This window comes from Xiphophorus maculatus, chromosome 5 (assembly GCF_002775205.1).
Source record: "Xiphophorus maculatus strain JP 163 A chromosome 5, X_maculatus-5.0-male, whole genome shotgun sequence".
NCBI lineage: Eukaryota > Metazoa > Chordata > Actinopteri > Cyprinodontiformes > Poeciliidae > Xiphophorus > Xiphophorus maculatus.
In genome coordinates, this window is record NC_036447.1 from 7,932,848 (window position 1) to 7,958,841 (window position 25,994).

Here is a 25,994-nt window from a genome sequence, read left to right on the forward strand (position 1 = left end):
CAAGTTAGAAAAACTCTGAAATTTTCAGATTAACCTAAAAAAAATTCTTTAAAAAACCCCAAAACCAACAGCAAAAAAAACCTTGACAATTTCTGGGTTTGAAATGTCTAAAACAGGGGTCACCGACCTTTTTCAGACTGGGAGCTACTTCACGGGTCCAGAGTAACACGAAGGGCTACTTATTGATACAGACATAAAGGCTCTTCAGATCACCTATCTGTTATGCTAATTCTGCATACAAGCCCCTGCTGATCAGGACAAAAACCTACAGTGAGGCAGGTGAGGGTGTAGACTGAGGGGGCCATGGAGGCACTTCAGGACTGTTTTGGTGCTCTGACTGGGAGATGTTCAAGGCAGCAGCAACTTACAATGACAGATCAACATCGATGAGTACGCCATGACTGTGTCAGCCTACATCAACAAGTGCACAGAGGACGTCAGCATCACTAAGAACATTATCACCCGGGCCAACCAAAAACCCTGGATGACTAAGGAGGTACGTGAAATGCTAAAAGCACGGAACTCAGCCTGCAAGTCTGGCGACAAGGAGGCACTGAGGACAGCGAGAGCCAACTTGAACCGTGCTATCAGGTTAGCAAAGCGAACCCACAGTCGAAAAATACAGGAGTTCTTCCACGACACCAGCAACACCAGAAGTATGTGGCAAGGCATAAAGGCGATCACAGATTACAATCCATCCTCCCCCCAGTGGGTGAAGTTGATGCTGACTTTCTAAATGGACTCAATAACTTCTTTGGGAGGTTCGAGGCACTGAACAGTACTCCGGCAAAGAAAACTGTTCCCACCAGGAAGAGGAGGCACTCTGCCTGGACACAGCCGATGTGTTGAAGACTCTGAAAAGAGTCAACCCACGGAGGCCCCAGGCCCCGACAACATACCTGGGTGGGTGTTCAGGAATGCGCAGGTCAGCTGGCTGGTGTCCCTAACAGACGTTTTTAACACCTCACTGGACCAAGCCACAGTGCCAGCCTGTCTCAAAAACTGCCTCCATCATTCCGGTGCCAAAGAAACCTCAAGTCACCTCTTTCAAACGATTACCGGCCTGTGGCACTGACTCCCATCATGATGAAGTGCTTTGAAAGGCTGGTAAAAGTCTCCAGAGACTCCCCCCCACATGCGACCCGTTCCAGTTTGCCTACCGCCGAAACCGCTCCACTGAGGACGCCATCTCCTTCACCCTACACCTATTCTGGAGTAACCTCACAACATTGGAAGCTCAACACAACTGTCCTGAGCCGTATGCAACGAAATTTCGTCTGTATACAACCCTGTGCATGCAAAATGACAATAAAGTCAGTCTAAGTCTAAGTCTAAATGTTCTTGGCTCAGCCTCTATAACAATAATACATATATGTATATATGATTACATGCTGCCTGATCATATTAATGTTAGGGACTACTCAACAGTAGTTATCAGTAATAATTTACCATGGCAGATATGGTTAATTGCTATATTGTGATCAGAAGTTCTTGGTTCAGAGTTTTAAGTTTGATTCCCTTTTGGAGATTTTCTGTGTGATGATAAATTGCCCACCAGTGACTGAGAGCCTGGATTGGTGCTGCAGCTGCAGGGCTGGACGAACTGAGTACCTTGAGATTTTCCTTTGAATAAAAAAAGAAAAGAATAGTTCTTGTTTTATTATCTAACCCTCTTTACTATTAACAAAACTGTGGAGAAGAAAATATATTTTGTGTCCAAAGATATTGTACACACAGCTGTGTAGAGTCTGTGGGGGTGAGGTGGGGCACAAAGCCTAAATCTGATTGGTCAGTTTGCTTTTGTTTATTTCACGGGTTGGCGTTTTTCTGTAAGCTAAACATGAATGAGTGGAGTTTGAACCTCCCGTAGTTCTAAGATCCCACCTGAGCTTCTTACAGTGTGCGGTTCTGGCGGGTCGCCGGTTTATTTGCTTTTTTCAGGTTTCGCCAACTGAATAACTGACGGGTCACCCGCTGGCCGACACCAGCAGATGCGCTGGGGGAAACCCTGGATATATGTATAAACATCAATGACTCCTGGATTTCTGGGCTTCTCACCCTTTCTCTAAGGGAGCCCAGAGACCCTGCGGAGAAAACCCCTCCAGGATAACAAGGCAGTTCCCAGGAGGGGCACTCTCCAGTACCCCCTCCAAGGACTTAAAAAAGGCTGGGTAAACAGTCAGAACCCGACCCAAACCCGTAGGTAGAGGGAGAGGCTGTCCTCTTGTTCACCCCAACGCACCAAGGCGGGAGGCAACAAGTCAGCCCACTCCTGCCCAGCGCCTCTCACAAGGGCAACTCCAGGGTGGAAAACATCCAACCCGAAGAGTTTTTGCGGCGCTAGTGGCTCGTATTTTTCTGACAGTAGGCAGACAGGAAGGAGGGGGAGGAGAGGGGGCAAAGGTCATCGAACCCGCGACGTCCGTTTCGAGGACTAAGGCCTCCAAACGTGGTGCGTGCTAACCCCCTGCGCCACCACAGCACGCCCCGAGTCCGACTACTTCTAGCCGGAACCCATCGGCTCTTTTCGGGCTGAGCCCGGCCGGGCTCTGTGGGTTAAAGCCCGGCCACCAGGGGCTCCCCAACGTGCCCACCCCCAGGTCTGGCTCCAGGGTGGGACCTCATGTACGGGCGAGCAGAACCACTGTTTCCAATGGTCGTTTTCATCATAAGGGATCTTTGGGCTGCACTTGGTCTGGTTCCTCACCTTGGACCTGTCTGCATTGGGTGGCCCTACCAGAGGCATGAAGCCCCGACAGCAAGACTCCTAGGATCACTGGGACACTCAAACCCCCCCACCACGATAAGGTGGCAGCCCATGGAGGGGACGTGTGTGTGTGTGTGTGTGTGTGTGTGTGTGTGTGTGTGTGTGGTGTGTGTGTGTGTGTGTGTGTGCGTGTGTGGTGTGTGGGTGTGTGTGCGTGTGTGTGTGTGTGTGTGTGTGTGTGTAAATATGAAGTAACCTATTAATTATGTAAGACAGAGAGAAAATGAGAGAGAGAGGAAGAAAGTTGTTTTTAAGACTGAGGAAACAAACTCAATGTTGGTGGGAAGCAAATTCTGACCTTGGGTCAGTTGTGAGGTGAAATGTATCTTTGTAGTTTAAAAAAAAAGATTTTTAGGCTCTAATAAAGTTTTTTAGGCCGTTATTTAACAGGCTGAACAGGAAATTGGGAGGAGAGAGAAGGAAATGACATGCAGCAGATTCCCCAGGACTGGGAATTAAACCCAGGTTGACAAACAAAACCTAGAAGTAACGTCCTAAACAAAACATAATTTACAGTTTTACTGTAAATCTGGTTAAAAAAAAACTGAATTATTCATTTCTTAGCCCCTTTTCCTTCTCTTTTATACAAGCAGACAGAACATAAGCTCAACAACACAAAAGCTTCATATTTATTACAAAATATTCATCTAAGAATCGATTTCTTCCTGTAGTGGAAATGATTTCTGATTAAGTTTCTGTTTTCATACTTTCATGGATTGTTCTTCTTTTTACCTTTTCTACACTTTTTCATGTTAAATTGCACTTTTTTGTTAAGTTTCTAATATTATCTTGAATCTGTATTTCTAAATAAAGACTAACTGAAAGATCCCACAGTAACTTTTATTTTTGATAAAACCTGTTTTTTCTTATAACAAACAAACCAGATAAAACAAGTTTGGGCTTCTTCAGGGTCCGAGTATTAAATTATGATTACAATTATCATCTATTACTATGTACAGATTAAACTCTAATCTTCATTTAACATCCTGGAACCTGAAGAATCCAAACCTGTTAAATCAGCTTTTTTATGTTTGGTATAAAAAGAAAAACAGGATTTATCAAAGAAAAACAGGTGAATGGACTGAACTTGTGTCGTGCCTTGCTAGTCATGTTGACCACTCAAAGCGCTTCACACTACAGTCACATTCACACCGACATGCAGGTTGGAGGGCAACTTGCCGCTAAGTGCCCCGCCCCGGGGCAGCTCAACATGTGGCTGAGGAAGCTGGAATCGAACTTACAACCTTCTGGTCACAAGGCGACCACTCTACCCCCTGAGCCACAGTCTCACTAAAACAGCCACTGCATGATCCTTTTGCTAGTCTTCTTTAAAATACAGGTTTAAACAGTTTAATGAGCTACAATTCAGTGCAATTTAATATAAAAAGTGAGTAGAAACGGTAAACTAAAGGACAAACCATAAAAGCACAAATACAGTGAAAATAAACAGAAATTATTACTATTAAAAGAAGACATTTTAACTCTTAAATCAATACGTTGCTATAAAAATTGAGCCCAGTGTTGTTGCGGCGCTAAAGCAGCGAAGGGAAAAGGGCTAACGTACGGCTAATTCAATTAATTTGACAAGTTTAACAATAAAGCTGCACACGTGTTTGGGGTTTCTTCAAATCTTTGGGGGCAATTTGCAGTGACCAACTGACCTGACCGACATGTTTTAGGAGATGTGGGGGGAAACCGGAGCACCCGGAGAAAACCCACGCAAACACGGGGAGAACATGCAAACTCCACACAGATGGTGTCTGTGAAGACGCAGCGCTAACCGCTGCACCACCGTGCTGCCCACGTTTTTTCCAATTGGGTTGGGAAGGGATCTATTTTCTAGTTTGTCAATGGGGGGAAAACTTTTTAAATTTGGTCTTGACGGAGCGTGGCATGGCGCCCCGTTCACAGAGGCTACATCCTCCATGCGTTTGATTCCAGTCCTTGGTTCGTCTCCTGCACGTCTTTCTCCTTCTCTAAATCAATCAAAATCAATAACTTTAGAAATGATCTTGATTGTCTTTACTCGTTTGTTTCTGATTTGGCTTCTTACATCGCAGAAAGTTTTGTACTTTCTTCCAAAAGGAAAGTTTAGATTTTTTCCTTTTACCATCTGGATCGTCCAAATCCTCCAGGATGGTTTCACCAGCAACCTCGGTCTCTTCTGAGGATTCTGGGTCAGTGGAAGAACCTGGTAAAGGTTCTCCTGCGAGATCCCTCCTCTGAAGAAACCTCTTGATTTAGGACTTTAACTTGGTTCTGTGAATCATCTTCTTCTTCTCTTGGGAAACCGTGATGGGTTGTTGTTGGAAACCTTCTTCCTCGGCTCTGAGACTGTCGGCCAGCAGTAGTCGTCTCTTTCTCTTTGTAAATCGTTTTTGTAAATCTTCTGTTCGTATGTCTCACCTGCTGCTGTATGTCCATAATGTCTCTTTCATATCTACATTTTAGCTCCTCGTAGAGAGTGTGAATCTGTCCAGTTCATGCAGCATTTGCTTCTCCCTCTTTTGCCGAATTGAGATTTCTCCTGACATTTTGTGGAGGAGCTCCTCCTTCTCAGCTCTCATATTGTCTAGAAGCTTCATGTCCTCCTCTGTTTCCTCCAGGTGAGCTTTTCTCTCCTGCTCTACCTGATGCTGGCATGTCTCAACCTCCTTCTGTAAATCCATATGGTCTCTTTCAAATCTGCGTTTTAGCTCCTCATGCGAAATGTGAAACTGATCCAGTTCGTTCAGCAGCTGCTTCTCTCTCTTTTGAAGAATAGTGATTTCTCCTGACATTTTCAGGAGGAGCTCCTCCTTCTCAGCTCTCATATTGTCTAGAAGCTTCTTGTTCTCCTCTGTTTTCTTCAGGTGAGCTTTTCTCTCATGCTCTACCTGCTGCTGAAGTTTTTCGACTTCTTGTTTCAGCGCAGAATGTTTTCTCTCTTGGATAAGCTTTTCTTTCTTTTCTTTCTTTGAAAGAGCAGCTTCCTCCTGCTTTACCTTCTGTTCGTATGTCTCAACCTGCTGCTGTATGTCCATAATGTCTCTTTCATATCTACATTTTAGCTCCTCGTAGAGACTGTGAATCTGGTCCAGTTCATGCAGCATTTGCTTCTCCCTCTTTTGCCGAATTGAGATTTCTCTTGACATTTTGTGGAGGAGCTCCTCCTTCTCAGCTTTCATATTGTCCAGAAGCTTCATGTCCTCCTCTGTTTTCTCCAGGTGAGCTTTTCTCTCCTGCTCTACCTGATGCTGGTATGTCTCGATTTCTCCTGACATTTTTTGGAGGAGCTCCTCCTTTTCAGCTGTCAGCTTGTTGATGAGCTGCAGATTCTCGTTGTCTCTTTCTATGTTGGCATCTGTCGCATGTCTCACTTCCTCCTGATATCTATCCATGTCTTGCTTCAATCCAGAAACATCCCTTTCGTATTTACAATTGAGCTCATTGTATGAACATTTCAGCTGAATTAATTCCTCCTGCAGAAGTTTCTCTCACTGCCTTGCAGGAATGTGATCTTTTGAGACATTTCTTGATACATTTCATCCTTTTCAGCTCTCAAGTTCTCCAACAGCCGTTGTTCTTCACTGAGCCTGGCTTCATCATACTTTTGTGTCTCGGCCTCCTGCCTCAGCAGAGCATCATCTGCTTCATACTGGGAACGCAGCTCCTCGTATGAAGTCTGGAGTTGGTTCAGTTCTTCTTGGAGGGCCAGACTTTTCTTTCTCTCAGCTTGTATTTCAGCTACAAACGCTTCCCGGCTGAGGAGGTGGGCCACCTTTAACTCCTCAAAGTCTTCTTGCAAGTTCTTCTTCTTCATGTACTTCGCATCGTTGTGAACCTTGGAAGCAATAACCGCAGCGTTAAGGACTGCTGGATCGCTGAACTTCTCTAGTCTCTCAAGTTCCCTCTTTGCCTCCTTGGCCTGGTTGATCAATGTTTCTTTGAGAGCTTTCTGCTTCTTTAACTGGAATTTCGTCTCTTCCAGCTCGGCCTCCAGGTGGGCCAGTTTCTGGTTGTCTTCAACCCCCCGGCTCTCTCCCATTTCCAGGGCGTAGCTGAGTTCCTGGATTTCCCCGTGAAAGATTCTCGGGTGTGCAGGAGGGAACCTGCCTTGGGGGTTTGCTGGCTGGCCTCCCCTTCTCGCGTGGGGTCCCATCGTTCCACTGCGGTATCTCGGCGTATAATGAGACATATTCTACTAAATACAATCACTAAAGTTGTCGATTGGTAAACTACCTTAAAGAGCTTTGCGCACGTCTGAACTGGTCAGTGATATTGCAAGCAATGAAAAATATGCAGAATTGTGTTGCATACAATTCTGCAGTTGATGACATCACAGACTGCACCGCCAGTGACATCACAGACTCTCCTTTGCTGGTGGTGTGACATCATTCCACCACCAAATATCTCACTCTTTATTCTTGTTTACATTCAAAATAGTCCATGATTCACTCGTTTTTATCCCAAATATCAGGGCATCAAACTCATTTCCATTTTGGGCCAAAATGAGCTAATATATGATGCGCGGTTGGCCGCATTAAACGGACAAGGATAGAAACCTAAGATGTAATTTTATTTTCTGACTTTTAATGAGGAAAGATGCTACGGCGATGGATAGCAGCCGTTAACCATAACGACTGGCAGCTGTTAATAATCATGACTGTCAGCCGTCGGTGTAATCACGAATTTGCAGGGAAAGTAAAACGACTAACGTTGATATACTTTATAAGTAAGTATGATTAGAAAGACATCAAATATTGCTTTATGGAGAAGGTACGTGTCTAACCGTTAGTAACCATGGAGACAGTGCCGTACCATCATGTAGCCTAGCATGTATGGAAAAAAACTTATTAGCATCTCGTCTTTTGTACGTTTTTAATGCTGCTCCAGTGTAAAACTCCCGTCCTTCACTTCCGACGTCCATCATGGCGCCTTGCAAAGGGTCAACACCATAAAGACTCTTTGTTCTCCAAAGTTAAAACAGTTTATAATGATTAGGCAACCCTTGATTTAACTATTTGAAACTAATCTGTTATTTGTAAAGACATTTTAGGCTAAATTGTACATCTTTGATCATGAGGCTTTAAGCTGTTTTTGTTTTGTTTTTCCTCAGGTGGTGTATTACATCTTTGCCATGGTGGGGATGGAGTTGTTCAAAAACAAAGTGAAGTTCTACGAAGACATCAGTCATCCTGAGAAGGCATACTGTGGAAACTCGTTACTGAAAGGCAGCACGTTTGCACAACTCAACTACTCTGCAAAAATAATTTCAATAATGTGGTTTCCTCCTTTATCCTGCTGTTGGAGCTCACTGTTGTCAACCAATGGCACGATATCCTTTACAAAGTGCTGCCTGCAGGGCTTTCCCTCACTTTTTACAAGAACATATTTCAATTATCTTTAATTTAGATTTCATATTTAAATTCATTTTCTTTCCTTAATCCGATCCCACTGCTCGGCACCGGATTTGCCACAGTCACTCATAAATCAGCCCTGATCTTCTTTGTCCTCTTCCACGTCATGGTTGTGATCATCATCATCAAGTATGACCAGTTCTTACCAATCCTACTCTCGTCCGCATCATCTCCAGCAACAAAAACAAATAATTTTCATGTCTGAACACAGTTACTGAAATTAGTGTTGGTCAATGTAGGCAACAACATCTGGTGTTATTACCAAAGGGTAACGCTAAGTGTTGATTATAGGGAGACCATGTAAAAACTCAAGTTTTCCACAACCTCACCCATTAGTCAAATTTACTAATTAATTTTTAGAATGCAATTCAACATTACAATCAGCATTCTAGCTATTTGAAGTGTGCTGTTATAAAACTAAAAACTTTTGATTGCAAATTTCTGGTTTTACAACACATTTGATTCAAGGTTTTTTAAATTTGATGCCTCAGTAGTCGGTGAAAGTAAGAATTAGTGTCGACTTTTGAATTCTCACAAATTACGGTAGTTTTGTTTATCTTCATATGTTATTTTCAAACACTTGAACAGTTTTGAATTATTCCAGTAAATCAAATTTACAGAGTGGGTCGAATAATTCCATAATATAGATGATACAAATAAAGTTTAACTGGATGTAGATCGAATTGCTTTCTGGATTTCTGTTGCAGCACATATAGAGGTGAACAATGCCATATTTACACAAAGTAAAACTGTTTATCATCAGCATACAGGGAGATTTATTGTAGTCAGTGCCACCGATTGGGAAAACTTGCATCAGAAATCATCACTTTACTGAATTGTACAAGAAAAAAAAAACCCTGCCATATAATTTTAAACCCAAATTCATTGGTTATCAGATTATTGGTAATTAAGCAAACTCTAAATGTTTCACTTTATTCTGAATTTAAGTGTTGTAATTTCTGTCCTTTTTTTTTTGTAATGCAACTTACTCTAAAACACATCCCTACTATCTATTTTGTCTCCCTAGTACTTTGTATTTTAAGCATGTTTCACTCTCTGTTTTTCAGTATCTTTGTGGCGTTTGTTCTCGAGGCGTTCTTTGTGGAGTACTCTGTGGGTAAAGGTGATCTGCAAACATCTCTGGAGAGGAAGATTGAGGAACTGGAGCTCGCCGTGGCACAGTAATGTTATCTTGGTCTTAGTATGCTAGCGTGATTTGTACATAACACTGAAGGAGGCTTTTGGTTTTATCTGTATCACTGGATTATGGGATTGTGATTTATTCTGCACACTCTTTGCAGATTACTTGTGTTGAGGATGAGGATGGGAGAGCTGTATGTGACCGAGTAACTGATATGTTTCTGCTGAGTTGTGCTTTTATATCTTTACCTTTTCACCAGGGAGAAACTAGAGGACAATTTGGTCAACGCCATGGAAACCACTGACAACGACTTAGGATCTGGGCAGTCACCCACAGCAAACCTGCCTTCGCTACTATTTAAAGTTTCTTCCAAAAGTAAGTTTACAAAACAGTATTACTTTTCAATGAGTTTCGATCCTTTCTACTTTTGAAAGTTTGCTGGTCTTCAGCTGTGCAGCATCCATTGTTTGTTAGAAGAAGAATAAAAATGCCTTGATATTTTTGAAGGGGAGTTTCTGACAGAGCAGTTTTTAAAGAGACAAAGACACAATTTCAAGGCGTTGAATATCTAAGTTAAATTTCTTAAGTAATATTTCACATATATAGCATTTTCATAACAACTGAAGCTGAAAACAGGTTCAGTCGTTTACATAACAACTGAAGCTAAAATTGCACTATCAATATAAAATTGATAGTGCAATTTTATAAAACAATGTGCCTGGAAAATCAATAATAGTGCTCTTTTAACGTACCTAGATTACAATGTCATCCTATCCGCTAATTTACTATGTGCCCACGTTTATGTATGTTTGTTTTGTTTTTTCAGGAGACTGAAAAGCTTGTTGACCAGTGGATCGTTTTATTATCTTGCAGGATACCGGACGGTGGACGCGTTGTTGCAGCGGATGTTCGAGGCGGACCTCGACCCAGAGGATTTTGCTGAGAACGACATTCCTGAAGACCAGGCTGGGAACTTTGCAAATCCAACATTTGGAGTAGCATAGACAATTCAGCACAACTTCATAGCATATACATATGAAAAAAGAGAAATTGTATCATTAGACATTTTACATGTTGAAATGCGATGCTTAACCAGTGCAATGCATCAACTGTTTGATTGCATCATGACCCGAGTTTTATTTTTATACTTGAATACAAAAGCAAAATGTGTAGAATGAAAACAGATTTGTATTTTCGCATAAAAGCATGTTTACATTGATGTCTTGTGTGTTGAAATATTTGAGGGAAAAAAACAGAACATTGTAACTTTTTTTCAGATGAAACGAGCAAACGTCTTGCATTTTTATTTGCACTGAAAAAGCAAATGGCATGTTGTATTTATTTTATACCAACAGGTTCATCTCAGTAAATGGCATTATCACCAAACTCTACATTTGAAGAATTTCTAATTTTTTTTGGCATTTATTTGACTGGTTGTGGCAAATTAAACATCACAATTCAGTTTTATTATATTAGTACTAATAAATAGAAGATTTTTAATACAGCAATTTTACATTGCGGCCACAACAACATAATCAATTGGGAGATTGATGCCTTGTTAGTTATGGAAAAGCTAAGTGGAAGGAAAAAATGTGGTGGAAAATACATGTTGCATAATTTCTAATGATTTTAATTTTTAAAAAATGAATTAGAATTTTAATTCTCCTTAGATTTAATTACAGTTTAACTTTCAACTATATTGGAGTCAAAGGCAGCAAAAAGTAAATGAGCCACATTTCCACATCAGAAACAGCTGTGTTTTTTTTTAATGGTTTAGGTGTCCATGGCCTTCAAAGGCAGCATCCTGCATGTTTTACAGGTTTTCCTGGTTCAGCTCATTTGTAGGGTTCTGTAGAGCTTCAATCTGCTGTATTTGAGGAGAAACACAAATAAAACACATTCTGGTTTGAAATGAACAGGGGTGGCGACATCCCCCTACTGGCGATTACATGTAACTGCAGCCAACGGAAATTCATCACGTCCTACAAATCTTCTATTATGAAGAGAAGCAGCAAAAAATGTTTAAATTATCTCCACTGAAAATTAATACAGACATCTCCCTGAAAATATCTGAATAAAACTGGAAGTTAATTTACTTTTACTGAAGCAGTTAAAGTAAGTTCGCCTGTGTCTAGTTACTTTGCTGAATGAAGAACAAGTTTGTTTTAAACAAAGATTAACCTGCTGAGTCTGCTGTGCTATTTTGAAATCAACAGTATTGCCACTGTTTTACCCGGTTCTTCTAACACATATACATTATGTACTGAAGTACCATTTTGTTAAATACTTATATACGGTTATTTGAGTAATTTGCTGCTATTTGCTTGAGTAAAACTATGCTGAAGTAGTGCTACTCTTTATTGTGGAGAGTATTCAGAGACTATCCAGATTTTTTGTTTCTTGTAAATATGTGAAATTAATTTGAATTTTCTGAATATTTTTACAGAAATTTAACCTGCCAAAGTAATCAGATCTCTTTCTTATCTACAATGCCCCCGATACTTTGTCATATGTTTATGCAATCAATATTGTGCACATCAAAACTCCTCTTTAGTTACATGTAACATACTGGCTGCTGATTTTAAACTGATTTTGTAGAAAGGTTTGCATACTGAAATATCAGGTAGTGACAAACTTCTGGTATGTTGTGGATCTGAAGACAAAAAGTTCAGAAACTGGTGTTCTAGAGAGGAAAACGGCCTCAAATCCTGTTAATCTACAAATTTATAACATTCTAAAATGTTTAGAAGTTTGTGTTTTTAAGGATGTCCACAAAATTATAAAAGAATGTGCTTATATATAGCTTCAAATACCATTTCAAGGGTAACATTGTTATATTACATTGTTAGAAAAATGCCACCATTCCTGGAAATACTGTAATATTTCCATCCTGACTGGCATCACTTACTGTTAAACTGCTACAGCAGCCCCTAGCGGACATAAGACCAAACTGCAGCTCTTACTGCTTCTTTTTCCATGCATGTTTTCGCAGGACATCTCCACAGAACTCCTTGTGAATCCAAAATTACGGTTTCTCAGATTTTAATTGTATGTTCTATACTAATAATCTAGTTTTATTTGTTGAAAAGCAATTTTTTATTTCACACAAGTAGGAAAGTGCACCATTCCTGGATATAGTGCAATACCAGGATGATGCGTGGAGTGGACAGAGCAAGCCCTTATTCCAGCTCCCTGCTTCAAAAATCAATTTAATATACAGTCTCCAAGTGGAGACATATCAGATATTAAACTGATAAGAACAGAAACACACACACTGATCTTAGCCAAAAGGCCGAGAAGCGATGCACATAACTGCAGAGGAAACCGAGTCATTCTGATTGGCCTCGCTTTAACTCACGGTTCCAAAACTTTGCTATTTTATGGACCATACTACCAACAGTCACAGTATATGATGGGAATGACCAACATTTTATGTGGTTTCAAAGCAATAAATTAACTCAAATAAGTCACATCAAGCTTAAAAGGAGCAACGATAGTCAAATCAAGTTGCTTACATCTAGTCATGTGGTTTGCTTTAGTCCAATAGGCAGCTGAGTAGCCATAGCTCAGCCCTTTTTTGGTGTTGGTGGAAAAATGAGCACATCATTTATGAAAATGTATACATTAGTATGACACTAATATATACACGTGTGTGTACAATTCTTTTCTTGTTCATTTCATGCAAAGAAGATGGCCGGTTTACAAAAATTAGGGTTTTGTTTTTTTACAGGTTTCTACAACTGCTACAGCAGCCTCTAGTGGACATGACCCTCGCTGCGCTCTCGCTGCTTCACTGCTCCTCCACGCAAATCGAAAAAGTATTTTGTTAGCTTTTTAAATTTTCAGCTCAGAGTAAATAAGTACGGTTTTAAAAGTGTGAGGCAAATATTGTAGCACATTGGCAATAATTAACAGAAGCCCTCCCATCACAATTAACAGGATATGATGATCTATCAGAAACAAAAAAATGGAATAAGTGATTTGAAAACAATCTAAAATTATTGGAGTATAACTAAAAACCCTTGGAAATGGTGTATGCAAAAGGAGAAAAACAACATTATAATCATTTTGATGTCAAAAATAAAACATTTTTGTGACAATTAAGTTTCACAGCTTTAGTTAAACTTCTTGAAATTCTGATCTATTGAGAATTTAATACACATTTTTAATAGTTTTTGATTAAGAATTACTTCACGTGTGGGAAGGTGCACTCATACAAGAATCTGACACATTAATCTACATATACAGTATCATATATGTGTATAACCTATCTACCTATAGAATAGTTATTTTAAGACAATTTAGATTTCTACCTGATAAATTTTCAACCAATGCTACAGCAGCCCCTAGCGGACATGAGACCAAACTGCAGCTCTTACTGCTTTCTTTCTCCAAGCATGTTTCGCAGTACATCTCCACAGAACTACTTGAAATTCTGATCTATTCAGACTTTAATACAAATTTTTAATAGTTTTTGATTAAGAATTACGTCACGTGTGGGAAGGTGCACTCATACAAGAATCTGACACATTAATGTACATATATCATATATAAAAAACATTTTGCTTCCTGCCCTCCACTCCCCGGTATCGTTACACCTAAAATCTGTGGGTCCCTTCTCAAGATCTGCGCCAGCGGCTCAATGCAGGCCACATAGAGAAGGGCGGATAACGGACAACCCTGATGGACACCGCAGTTCACTTTCACTGCTTTTGTCAGAAACCCGTTCACCATAAATCTGCTGGAGATGTCTCGGTACAGCAGTCCCACCCACGCTAAGAAAACTCCAAGGAAAACCCATTTTTTGCAGAACCCGAGAAAGATACTGGTGCAAGACCGATCGAAAGCTTTCTCAAAATCTAAGTTTAGGACTATCAGCCGAATGTTTCTGTCTCTTGTTAAGGAAAAATGATTATTTTAGTGCTTAATACAGTTAATCTTACGACATGTGTAAAAGTTATATTCAATACTCTTATTTGGAACAGGTTTGTCTGAGATGCGGGATGGGGCCGAATAGCAGGCATTCAGACAAGCAGGGGCCTCCCGCTGTCACACAGAGCCATAAAATTAGCATTCCGATGGGGCAGAAGTACGGGAGTTTGGGGGAAGAGACTTCAGAGGTATCTGCGAAATCTCATCTCAGGACCTTTCGGCGCCAGGGATCCGCCCGTACCAGACAGGGATTAGCACTAAGTGGTCCGCCCTTTTACTTAGACAAAAACCAGACGGCCCTCCAATCTTTGCCGTAAATCAGGGAGGTTCTTAAGTTTCTCTGAGTCCCTACGGGAGTTTCTAATTGGTCAAGAACGGAACGCCTTAATTGAATATATTAAATTGAAGAAACACCCACTCAGTATAAAATTTCGTGTCAGCGTTAAAAATCCAGAGATCGGCCACTATTTTTTGCCTTTTTGTTTGTCTTTGTTTTGTGTTTGTCTGTCTTCCCCTTGTCTGTCTTTATTTATGAGAAAATGCATATCTCTGTACCTCTGCAGCTTTGTTAATTGATTCATGCGTTGCTTTGTATGGGATTAAACTCTGTGATCTGTGACGTCAACGCGCTCTGTTGTTGTTTCACTTTCTAACAGCTGCAGCACCGCCCGCTAGGGATCCCGGGACTTTAAGGAAGAAAGAGCCAAACGTTTTGTCCAAAGTTAATGTTAAATTATTCTTCCTTAATACTCTCGCAAAACAGATGATGTCTCGGATCAGTACCAGGCTGTCCGTGATGCTCCTTCCCGGGACGGCGCAGGCTTGATCCGGGTGGATTAAATCCCCCAACACTCGACACATCCTGGCTGCTAAAAGTCTACTAAAAATTTTGCAATCGACGTTTAAAAGGGTGATGGGTCTCCAGTTTTTAAGGTCTCTTTTGTCTTTGTATAAAAGTGTAACTATTCCTGTTCTAAAACTATCGGGGAGTGTGTCTAGTTTGCTAAAATCGGTAAAAACATTGATTAAATCAGGTGCTAAAATGTCCCAGAATGTTAAATAAAATTCTATAGGGAGTCCGTCTGAGCCTGGAGACTCCTCTTTTAAAACTTTTCAAAGACTAAAAGCTCTAAAAGGGTAAAATCCTGCCCGAAAAAACTCGTCTCTTTTATACTTTTTTCAATAAAATCCAAAGTTTCTTTGATATTTTCTTTATTTACTGATTTTTCTGTATACAGTTCACCGTAAAAATCTTCGATTACCTTTTTCTTTTCTTCTATGTTAGAAACAATGTTTCCATTTTCTGATTTTAGTTCAGAAATAAAACTTGGATTATTTATAATTTTCTTGAAAAAGTATCTAGTGCATTTTTCTCCTTCTAATTCTCTCTCTCTGTGCTTCTTAAAATTACTCCCTTGCTCTCTATTTCTGCTAAAATACTAATTTCTTTTTTGACTTCTCTTATTTCCTTATTAAAATCCATTCCCTGTTGGTTTAAAAAGTGATACCTTTGTAATCTTTTCTGCAGCCCTATCTCTGTTCTTTTCTCTTTTTATTTTTTCCTGCTTGTCTAAAGAAAGTCTGGGTCCTACCTTTCACCATCTCCCACCACTGTGCTCGTGTTTCGTACAGGTCTTGGAGGGTCTGCCACTCGCGGTACCGCTCCCGGTACTGGCTGACCAGAACCTGGTCCTCCAGCAGGGAGCGGTTGAGTTTCCACAGACCTCTCCCGGTCGTCGCACCTGAAGGAAGTGAAAGCGTGCAGGACAGAAGGAGTGTGTTTGTGTATATATACTGTATATAAAGGTTTTACTGGTTTAGAAAAATCAGAGGATAAATAATAAAATAAATAAATAAAAATAAATAAATAAATTTTTTAAAAAAAGGGAAAATGGGAGGAACTTTTAATAAAGGTCAAAATACTGAAGAATACGTTCCATGTGGCCCAGAAATAGATCATATGGTTATAATTCATGGCAGAGTTTGTTGTCAACATGTTCCACAGTGGCACACAGAGTTTGGTTTTCCTAAGAATGGCAGCTTAGAGTAGACCATATCAGAGACTTAGAGCAGAAACTCTTAGCACAACGTGCCAAACTGATGCAACACACAAAGATTTCAAAGACACACCTGCATGCACTACAATCACACGAAGAAGCGTTCAATCTCTGGAAAAGAGAAGCCTTTTGCAGGGATCAAAAACACCAGAGTAAACTACAGATGGTTCAGAAATTTGCATACAAGGGGAATGAAAAATATGAGACTAAAATAGAACAGGAAAAATCTAATAAAACAAAATGTGTTTCTTCTCACGCATGTACATCACTGGCTGTACCTGGCTTCAGTCTAACGGCACCAACTGACCCTTCAGCAAACCCATCTGTGGCTCCACTCTACCCAGCGCTCCAAGTCCTTGGAACTCCACCACCGTACCATCCAAAGACTGATGGTCCAGGACCGAAGAATCCATTCTGGGATCCCTCGGACGACTCCCTGCCTCTGGCTATCCTCCACCAATCAAAGACTGAGCAGAAACCCCGTCCTGTTGACCTTGAGCAACAACAGGACCAGGACAGAGTTCCCTCACGAGGCTTGAAAGGCCCGCCTCCACGACCCCCTACAACTGAACATGGTCGTCACCTTCGCTCCAAAGACCAACCCCTGACCCCACCATCACCTGGCACCTCTGGAAGCCGGTACCGAGGACAGAAGGTTGAAACCTATCCCATGGTTGAAGTCCCTGGCCTCAAAGGCCCTGACCTTCTCTGCAGAGCTTGGGGACCAGATGACCTCATTGCTGTAGCCAAACAGCACCTTCCCCCTATTGAGAAAGGAGGCAGAGCCATCGCTGAAGCCCTAGAGTATCTCAGCAAAACCATGAGACCAACGACCTATGAACTTAAGACTGTTTTGCTCCATGTTTATGGTCCGACTGTGGTCTCCAAACTTGGTCCAGTCTTCTCACAAGATCTCCGTCTAAGAGGAATGGATAACCCTGACGGAACCGACAATCCACTCAATGCTGACTACAACAAGGCTCTACGAAAAATAGGCGAAGCCTTCATAGAGCAGTTTCCAATCCGCCCCAGCTACAATGTCATCTCAGCCTGCACCCAAGGTCCAATTGAAGGTTCAAATGACTTTTACAGACGCCTGTTTGACATTTTCTCAGCTCACTCTGGTCTAGAAGTCCCCAAAAATGACTGGATGGGAAATGATCCGGCTGGTCCCTTTGAACTGCTTCTCTGTCAAAAGTTCCTGGAAAGACTGAGGCTTGACATCAGAGATGGAATCAAAATGTCCTACATTGGATGGGACATCACACCAAGAATTAAAGAACTTCTGCTTCATGCCCAACACAATGAGAAACTCTGCAACGATCGCCTGAAGAAGAACAAAGACCGCAAAGAAAAGCGCATGGAAGATGCTCAGCTCACCCTGATTCAACACATCACTGCTCAGAACTCCAGCCACCGCCCACCTGCAGTTGATCAATATGGAGGTCCCTCACAAGATCCATGTTTCAACTGTGGCCAGATTGGACATTGGGCTCGAGAATGCCCTCAGAAAAAGCGAGACAGAAGCAGAGGTAGAGGTTTCCACCACCATCAAGGACGTCCAAACCCACGTGGCGGCTTTGGCTCACGCGGCCGAGGGTTCCTAACTCGGGGTGGTTTCAACATAAAATAATTATTTACAGTGTGTTTACTTTTATTAGAAGTTCATTTAATATTAATCTTACAATGTTTAATCAGTTTATTATGTCTCACTCAGTCTTACAGAGTCATTGTTTCTCTTTTTAGCCTTCACAGTTTGCCTCAGTGTGTCAGAAGCTTAGCAACAGGCGATAAGTAAATAGTTGTCATACCTTGCGGAGTGACAGACCAGACCGACGACTCAGCGATTATTATTAGGCACAGAATATTCTGTCTGAAACCCATTTTTAACTGAAAGTTGCATTTTTCTCTGTGTGTGTATTAATCTGATTAGCTCCTTGGGAATGTTGGTGATGACACTGTGTCTGTGGGAGAAGGACGGTATACAGTATATGTAGTGTTAAGGAGAAAAGTTATTATGTTAGCTTAAATTTTGGAAAAGCATGGCTCTCCTTTTCCTCCTGTTAGCCGGGTCGAGCGGATCTCGTCACAGCTGGCAAGGAAACGGCAGGCACAATGACGTCACAGATCACATAGTTTAATTCATACTAAGCACCGCATGAATCCGTTAACAGAGCTGCAGAGGTACAGAGATATACATTTTATACAGACAACATGAAACAGACAACACAAAACACATAAGACAGACAAAGGCGCCCACGTGGAGAAAAGATGAAAAAAAACTCTTCCTCTCCGGTGATGACCTGAAACTATAAACCAAAAGGGTGTTTCCCTATTTAATATATGCAAAAAAGGCGTTCTGCTCTTCGTCCAATTAGAACTCCCTCAGGCCCCCAAAGAAAGTTGGGACTTCCTGATTTATAGCAAAGGTGCCTGTTTTTTATCTAAGCAGAGGGCGGACTACCCCGTGGTCATCTCTGCCTGATACGGAAGATCCCTGGCGCCAAGAAGTCTCTGACCCCTTTCGGACTGTAAATTTTATTGCTCTGTGTCCGCGGGGGAGGAAAAGGGCCCTGCTTTGTTTGAATATCTGCTATTGTGAGCTCCCCCATGCTCCACAGAAAACTGTTCCAAATAAAGTGTTGGCTATCCCTTTACAGATGTCGTAAGATTAAGTGTATTTTAGCATTAAATAATCATTTTCCTTAGCAGTAGAGAGGTGATTCCTTTGTCTAGTCAGATCTCTTCGGAGTTCTCCATCTGCGCAGATGTGAAATAAAGCTGTGTTTTGTTCTTTCTCTTTAACAAGGTTTGGACTTTGTTAATTTTTCTCGCTCCACATTTCCTCAAAATTTATAAGGTTATTTTTGCATTCATCTAGCACAGGGGTCTCAAACTCGCGGCCCGCGGACCACTGCGGCCCTCGGGACGATAGTTTGTGGCCCCGCCTTAATATGAAAGTTTAATGTTAGTGCAGCCCGCGAGTTTGATATAATTGGCACTTTTCAGTGTTGTGCGCGGAGCTGAACGAACTTACCAATCATGGTGGAGTATATTGCTCTCGGGGGCGGGACATCGGCCGGGCCTATTTGCATTTTCTATTTGTCATTATTTGCATGCGGTACATGCGCAATTTCCGCTTCACGTGCTTCAGCATCCAGTCTAGACCCGGAAGTTGCTGATCAGTGTAACGTAATTAAGGTTAGGCGCTGTAACGCTTGGTTGTGTTTAAGGGGAGGGAGAGGAGGCGGGCAGATTCGTCAGGACGGTCAAAAACTCACAACCACACTGGTACTGGGAATTCCCCAGTGTTGTCCTTTAATAAATACGCTCTTCACCAACCTTACAAAGCCCGGTTGAACGGCTGCTATATTATCAGACATGAAAATTGAGCAGCGTCCAAACAACCCGTAACATTACTAAAAAGTTAGGGAGCTAACATGTCCGTCTAGCACGTTTCTCCCACGCTCTCTACAGAGAAGCTGTGGCGCATACTTCTGACATCATTAGCAATACTAGAGTATCTTAAAGAGACACTACACAATTACGGCTGTTACAGCGCCTGACTACGGCCTAATATGGTAATAGGCGATCAGAAAGGTTCGGCTGAGGAGACCGTGTGTGTGAATGCGGCCTAGCCTCACCCAGACTCTACCTCAGCGGCCCCCGGGTAAATTCAGTTTGAGACCCTGATCTAGCATGTTTGTAGAGGTCTAATTGATCAAATTGAGCTAGAAACTTTGACAGGTGAACTTAATGTGACCTTCTCTGAACCTTTGCATGCGCATTTTGAACTGTTCAGTGTTTCAGTCTTTTATGCACAACTTACAGTTCTCTAACAAAAAAAAATTCACAACAGATGTTTGGTTCACGAAGAGACAGAATAAAACATAAAACAGAAAGAGTTATTGTAGACAGTGATGACTTTTGCAGGAAAGATTTCTTGTAGCGGTCTGCATTGCAGCAAATTTGAAGAAGCCTCTGACTGAAGACACTCTATTTTCCCAAAGCAATCTCATGAAGAGGATAGTTTAGAGTGAAACAGATGAAGAGTGAAAAAATCGATCTGCTTCAGCTCCTTCCAGTGCTGCTATTGCCATCTGAAGAAATGGTCACAAAGTGGGCATGAGCTGGTCAAAAACAGCCAATCAGAACCAGAAGGAGGGTCAAAGTGCTGTCAATCAAGCTCCTGTACACTGCTTAGTGTATTAATGGAGGAGGAACAACTTACAGTTTCAGGAAAAACTGTTATCTGCCATGCTAACTAGCTTTAGCATTCCTGGCAGACTCTGTCTATCAGAAATAAGCCGTAGTATATACAAGAGTGTATCAGAACAAAAAAGGAGTAAATTTCCATTAAAAAGCTAAAAAAAAATATATTAACTTAATCTCAAAACTTTTGTAGAAAAAACTTTAACATTTCTGAGTTCAAAGTCTAGAACAAGTTAGAAAAACTCTGAAATTTTCAGATTAACCTAAAAAAAATTCTTTAAAAAACCCCAAAACCAACAGCAAAAAAAACCTTGACAATTTCTGGGTTTGAAATGTCTAAAACAGGGGTCACCGACCTTTTTCAGACTGGGAGCTACTTCACGGGTCCAGAGTAACACGAAGGGCTACTATTGATACAGACATAAAGGCTCTTCAGATCACCTATCTGTTATGCTAATTCCTGCATACAAGCCCCTGCTGATCAGGACAAAACCTACAGTGAGGCAGGTGAGGGTGTAGACTGAGGGGGCCATGGAGGCACTTCAGGACTGTTTTGGGTGCTCTGACTGGGAGATGTTCAAGGCAGCAGCAACTTACAATGACCAGATCAACATCGATGAGTACGCCATGACTGTGTCAGCCTACATCAACAAGTGCACAGAGGACGTCAGCATCACTAAGAACATTATCACCCGGGCCAACCAAAAACCCTGGATGACTAAGGAGGTACGTGAAATGCTAAAAGCACGGAACTCAGCCTGCAAGTCTGGCGACAAGGAGGCACTGAGGACAGCGAGAGCTAACTTGAACCGTGCTATCAGGTTAGCAAAGCGAACCCACAGTCGAAAAATACAGGAGTTCTTCCACGACACCAGCAACACCAGAAGTATGTGGCAAGGCATAAAGGCGATCACAGATTACAATCCATCCTCCCCCCAGTGGGTGAAGTTGATGCTGACTTCTAAATGGACTCAATAACTTCTTTGGGAGGTTCGAGGCACTGAACAGTACTCCGGCAAAGAAAACTGTTCCCACCAGGAAGAGGAGGCACTCTGCCTGGACACAGCCGATGTGTTGAAGACTCTGAAAAGAGTCAACCCACGGAGGCCCAGGCCCCGACAACATACCTGGGTGGGTGTTCAGGGAATGCGCAGGTCAGCTGGCTGGTGTCCTAACAGACGTTTTTAACACCTCACTGGACCAAGCCACAGTGCCAGCCTGTCTCAAAACTGCCTCCATCATTCCGGTGCCAAAGAAACCTCAAGTCACCTCTTTCAACGATTACCGGCCTGTGGCACTGACTCCCATCATGATGAAGTGCTTTGAAAGGCTGGTAAAAGTCTCCAGAGACTCCCCCCCACATTCGACCCGTTCCAGTTTGCCTACCGCCGAAACCGCTCCACTGAGGACGCCATCTCCTTCACCCTACACCTATTCTGGAGTAACCTCACAACATTGGAAGCTCAACACACTGTCCTGAGCCGTATGCAACGAAATTTCGTTCTGTATACACCCTGTGCATGCAAAATGACAATAAAGTCAGTCTAAGTCTAAGTCTAAATGTTCTTGGCTCAGCCTCTATAACAATAATACATATATGTATATATGATTACATGCTGCCTGATCATATTAATGTTAGGGACTACTCACAGTAGTTATCAGTAATAATTTACCATGGCAGATATGGTTAATTGCTATATTGTGATCAGAAGTTCTTGGTTCAGAGTTTTAAGTTTGATTCCCTTTTGGAGATTTTCTGTGTGATGATAAATTGCCCACCAGTGACTGAGAGCCTGGATTGGTGCTGCAGCTGCAGGGCTGGACGAACTGAGTACCTTGAGATTTTCCTTTGAATAAAAAAAGAAAAGAATAGTTCTTGTTTTATTATCTAACCCTCTTTACTATTAACAAAACTGTGGAGAAGAAAATATATTTTGTGTCCAAAGATATTGTACACACAGCTGTGTAGAGTCTGTGGGGGTGAGGTGGGCACAAAGCCTAAATCTGATTGGTCAGTTTGCTTTTGTTTATTTCACGGGTTGGCGTTTTTCTGTAAGCTAAACATGAATGAGTGGAGTTTGAACCTCCCGTAGTTCTAAGATCCCGCCTGAGCTTCTTACAGTGTGCGGTTCTGGCGGGTCGCCGGTTTATTTGCTTTTTTCAGGTTTCGCCAACTGAATAACTGACGGGTCACCCGCTGGCCGACACCAGCAGATGCGCTGGGGGAAACCCTGGATATATGTATAAACATCAATGACTCCTGGATTTCTGGGCTTCTCACCCTTTCTCTAAGGGAGCCCAGAGACCCTGCGGAGAAAACCCCTCCAGGATAACAAGGCAGTTCCCAGGAGGGGCACTCTCCAGTACCCCCTCCAAGGACTTAAAAAGGCTGGGTAAACAGTCAGAACCCGACCCAAACCCGTAGGTAGAGGGAGAGGCTGTCCTCTTGTTCACCCCAACGCACCAAGGCGGGAGGCAACAAGTCAGCCCACTCCTGCCCAGCGCCTCTCACAAGGGCAACTCCAGGGTGGAAAACATCCAACCCGAAGAGTTTTTGCGGCGCTAGTGGCTCGTATTTTTCTGACAGTAGGCAGACAGGAAGGAGGGGGAGGAGAGGGGGCAAAGGTCATCGAACCCGCGACGTCCGTTTCGAGGACTAAGGCCTCCAAACGTGGTGCGTGCTAACCCCCTGCGCCACCACAGCACGCCCCGAGTCCGACTACTTCTAGCCGGAACCCATCGGCTCTTTTCGGGCTGAGCCCGGCCGGGCTCTGTGGGTTAAAGCCCGGCCACCAGGGGCTCCCCAACGTGCCCCACCCCCAGGTCTGGCTCCAGGGTGGGACCTCATGTACGGGCGAGCAGAACCACTGTTTCCAATGGTCGTTTTCATCATAAGGGATCTTTGGGCTGCACTTGGTCTGGTTCCTCACCTTGGACCTGTCTGCATTGGGTGGCCCTACCAGAGGCATGAAGCCCCGACAGCAAGACTCCTAGGATCACTGGGACACTCAAACCCCCCCACCACGATAAGGTGGCAGCCCATGGAGGGGACGTGTGTGTGTGTGTGTGTGTGTGTGTGTGTGTGTGTGTGTGTGTGTGGGTGTGTGTGTGTGTGTGTGTGTGCGTGTGTGTGTGTGTGGGTGTGTGTGCGTGTGTGTGTGTGTGTGTGTGTGTGTGTAAATATGAAGTAACCTATTAATTATGTAAGACAGAGAGAAAATGAGAGAGAGAGGAAGAAAGTTGTTTTTAAGATGAGGAAACAAACTCAATGTGGTGGGAAGCAAATTCTGACCTTGGGTCCAGTTGTGAGGTGAAATGTATCTTTGTAGTTTAAAAAAAAAGATTTTTAGGCTCTAATAAAGTTTTTTAGGCCGTTATTTAACAGGCTGAACAGGAAATTGGGAGGAGAGAGAAGGAAATGACATGCAGCAGATTCCCCAGGACTGGGAATTAAACCAGGTTGACAAACAAACCTAGAAGTAACGTCCTAAACAAAACATAATTTACAGTTTTACTGTAAATCTGGTTAAAAAAATGACGGAATTATTCATTTCTTAGCCCCTTTTCCTTCTCTTTTATACAAGCAGACAGAACATAAGCTCAACAACACAAAAGCTTCATATTTATTACAAAATATTCATCTAAGAATCGATTTCTTCCTGTAGTGGAAATGATTTCTGATTAAGTTTTCTGTTTTCATACTTTCATGGATTGTTCTTCTTTTTACCTTTTCTACACTTTTTCATGTTAAATTGCACTTTTTTGTTAAGTTTCTAATATTATCTTGAATCTGTATTTCTAAATAAAGACTAACTGAAAGATCCCACAGTAACTTTTATTTTTGATAAAACCTGTTTTTTCTTATAACAAACAAACCAGATAAAACAAGTTTGGGCTTCTTCAGGGTCCAGAGTATTAAATTATGATTACAATTATCATCTATTACTATGTACAGATTAAACTCTAATCTTCATTTAACATCCTGGAACCTGAAGAATCCAAACCTGTTAAATCAGCTTTTTTATGTTTGGTATAAAAAGAAAAACAGGATTTATCAAAGAAAAACAGGTGAATGGACTGAACTTGTGTCGTGCCTTGCTAGTCATGTTGACCACTCAAAGCGCTTCACACTACAGTCACATTCACACCGACATGCAGGTTGGAGGGCAACTTGCCGCTAAGTGCCCCGCCCCGGGGCAGCTCAACATGTGGCTGAGGAAGCTGGAATCGAACTTACAACCTTCTGGTCACAAGGCGACCACTCTACCCCCTGAGCCACAGTCTCACTAAAACAGCCACTGCATGATCCTTTTGCTAGTCTTCTTTAAAATACAGGTTTAAACAGTTTAATGAGCTACAATTCAGTGCAATTTAATATAAAAAGTGAGTAGAAACGGTAAACTAAAGGACAAACCATAAAAGCACAAATACAGTGAAAATAAACAGAAATTATTACTATTAAAAGAAGACATTTTAACTCTTAAATCAATACGTTGCTATAAAAATTGAGCCCAGTGTTGTTGCGGCGCTAAAGCAGCGAAGGGAAAAGGGCTAACGTACGGCTAATTCAATTAATTTGACAAGTTTAACAATAAAGCTGCACACGTGTTTGGGGTTTCTTCAAATCTTTGGGGGCAATTTGCAGTGACCAACTGACCTGACCGACATGTTTTAGGAGATGTGGGGGGAAACCGGAGCACCCGGAGAAAACCCACGCAAACACGGGGAGAACATGCAAACTCCACACAGATGGTGTCTGTGAAGACGCAGCGCTAACCGCTGCACCACCGTGCTGCCCACGTTTTTTCCAATTGGGTTGGGAAGGGATCTATTTTCTAGTTTGTCAATGGGGGGAAAACTTTTAAATTTGGTCTTGACGGAGCGTGGCATGGCGCCCCGTTCACAGAGGCTACATCCTCCATGCGTTTGATTCCAGTCCTTGGTTCGTCTCCTGCACGTCTTTCTCCTTCTCTAAATCAATCAAAATCAATAACTTTAGAAATGATCTTGATTGTCTTTACTCGTTTGTTTCTGATTTGGCTTCTTACATCGCAGAAAGTTTTGTACTTCTTCCAAAAGGAAAGTTTAGATTTTTTCCTTTTACCATCTGGATCGTCCAAATCCTCCAGGATGGTTTCACCAGCAACCTCGGTCTCTTCTGAGGATTCTGGGTCAGTGGAAGAACCTGGTAAAGGTTCTCCTGCGAGATCCTCCTCTGAAGAAACCTCTTGATTTAGGACTTTAACTTGGTTCTGTGAATCATCTTCTTCCTTCTCTTGGGAAACCGTGATGGGTTGTTGTTGGAAACCTTCTTCCTCGGCTCTGAGACTGTCGGCCAGCAGTAGGTCGTCTCTTTCTCTTTGTAAATCGTTTTTGTAAATCTTCTGTTCGTATGTCTCAACCTGCTGCTGTATGTCCATAATGTCTCTTTCATATCTACATTTTAGCTCCTCGTAGAGAGTGTGAATCTGGTCCAGTTCATGCAG

The 25,994-nt window shown here is 42.2% G+C and overlaps 1 non-coding gene across 1 annotated transcript; it reads right to left on the minus strand.

The window, feature by feature from the left end:
- Positions 1-12,419: 12,419 nt before the first annotated feature.
- Positions 12,420-12,611, minus strand: LOC111608738. Its single transcript, XR_002752828.1, has one exon. It is a non-coding gene; the product is annotated as a U2 spliceosomal RNA (small nuclear RNA).
- Between the last annotated feature and the right edge of the window lie 13,383 nt (positions 12,612-25,994).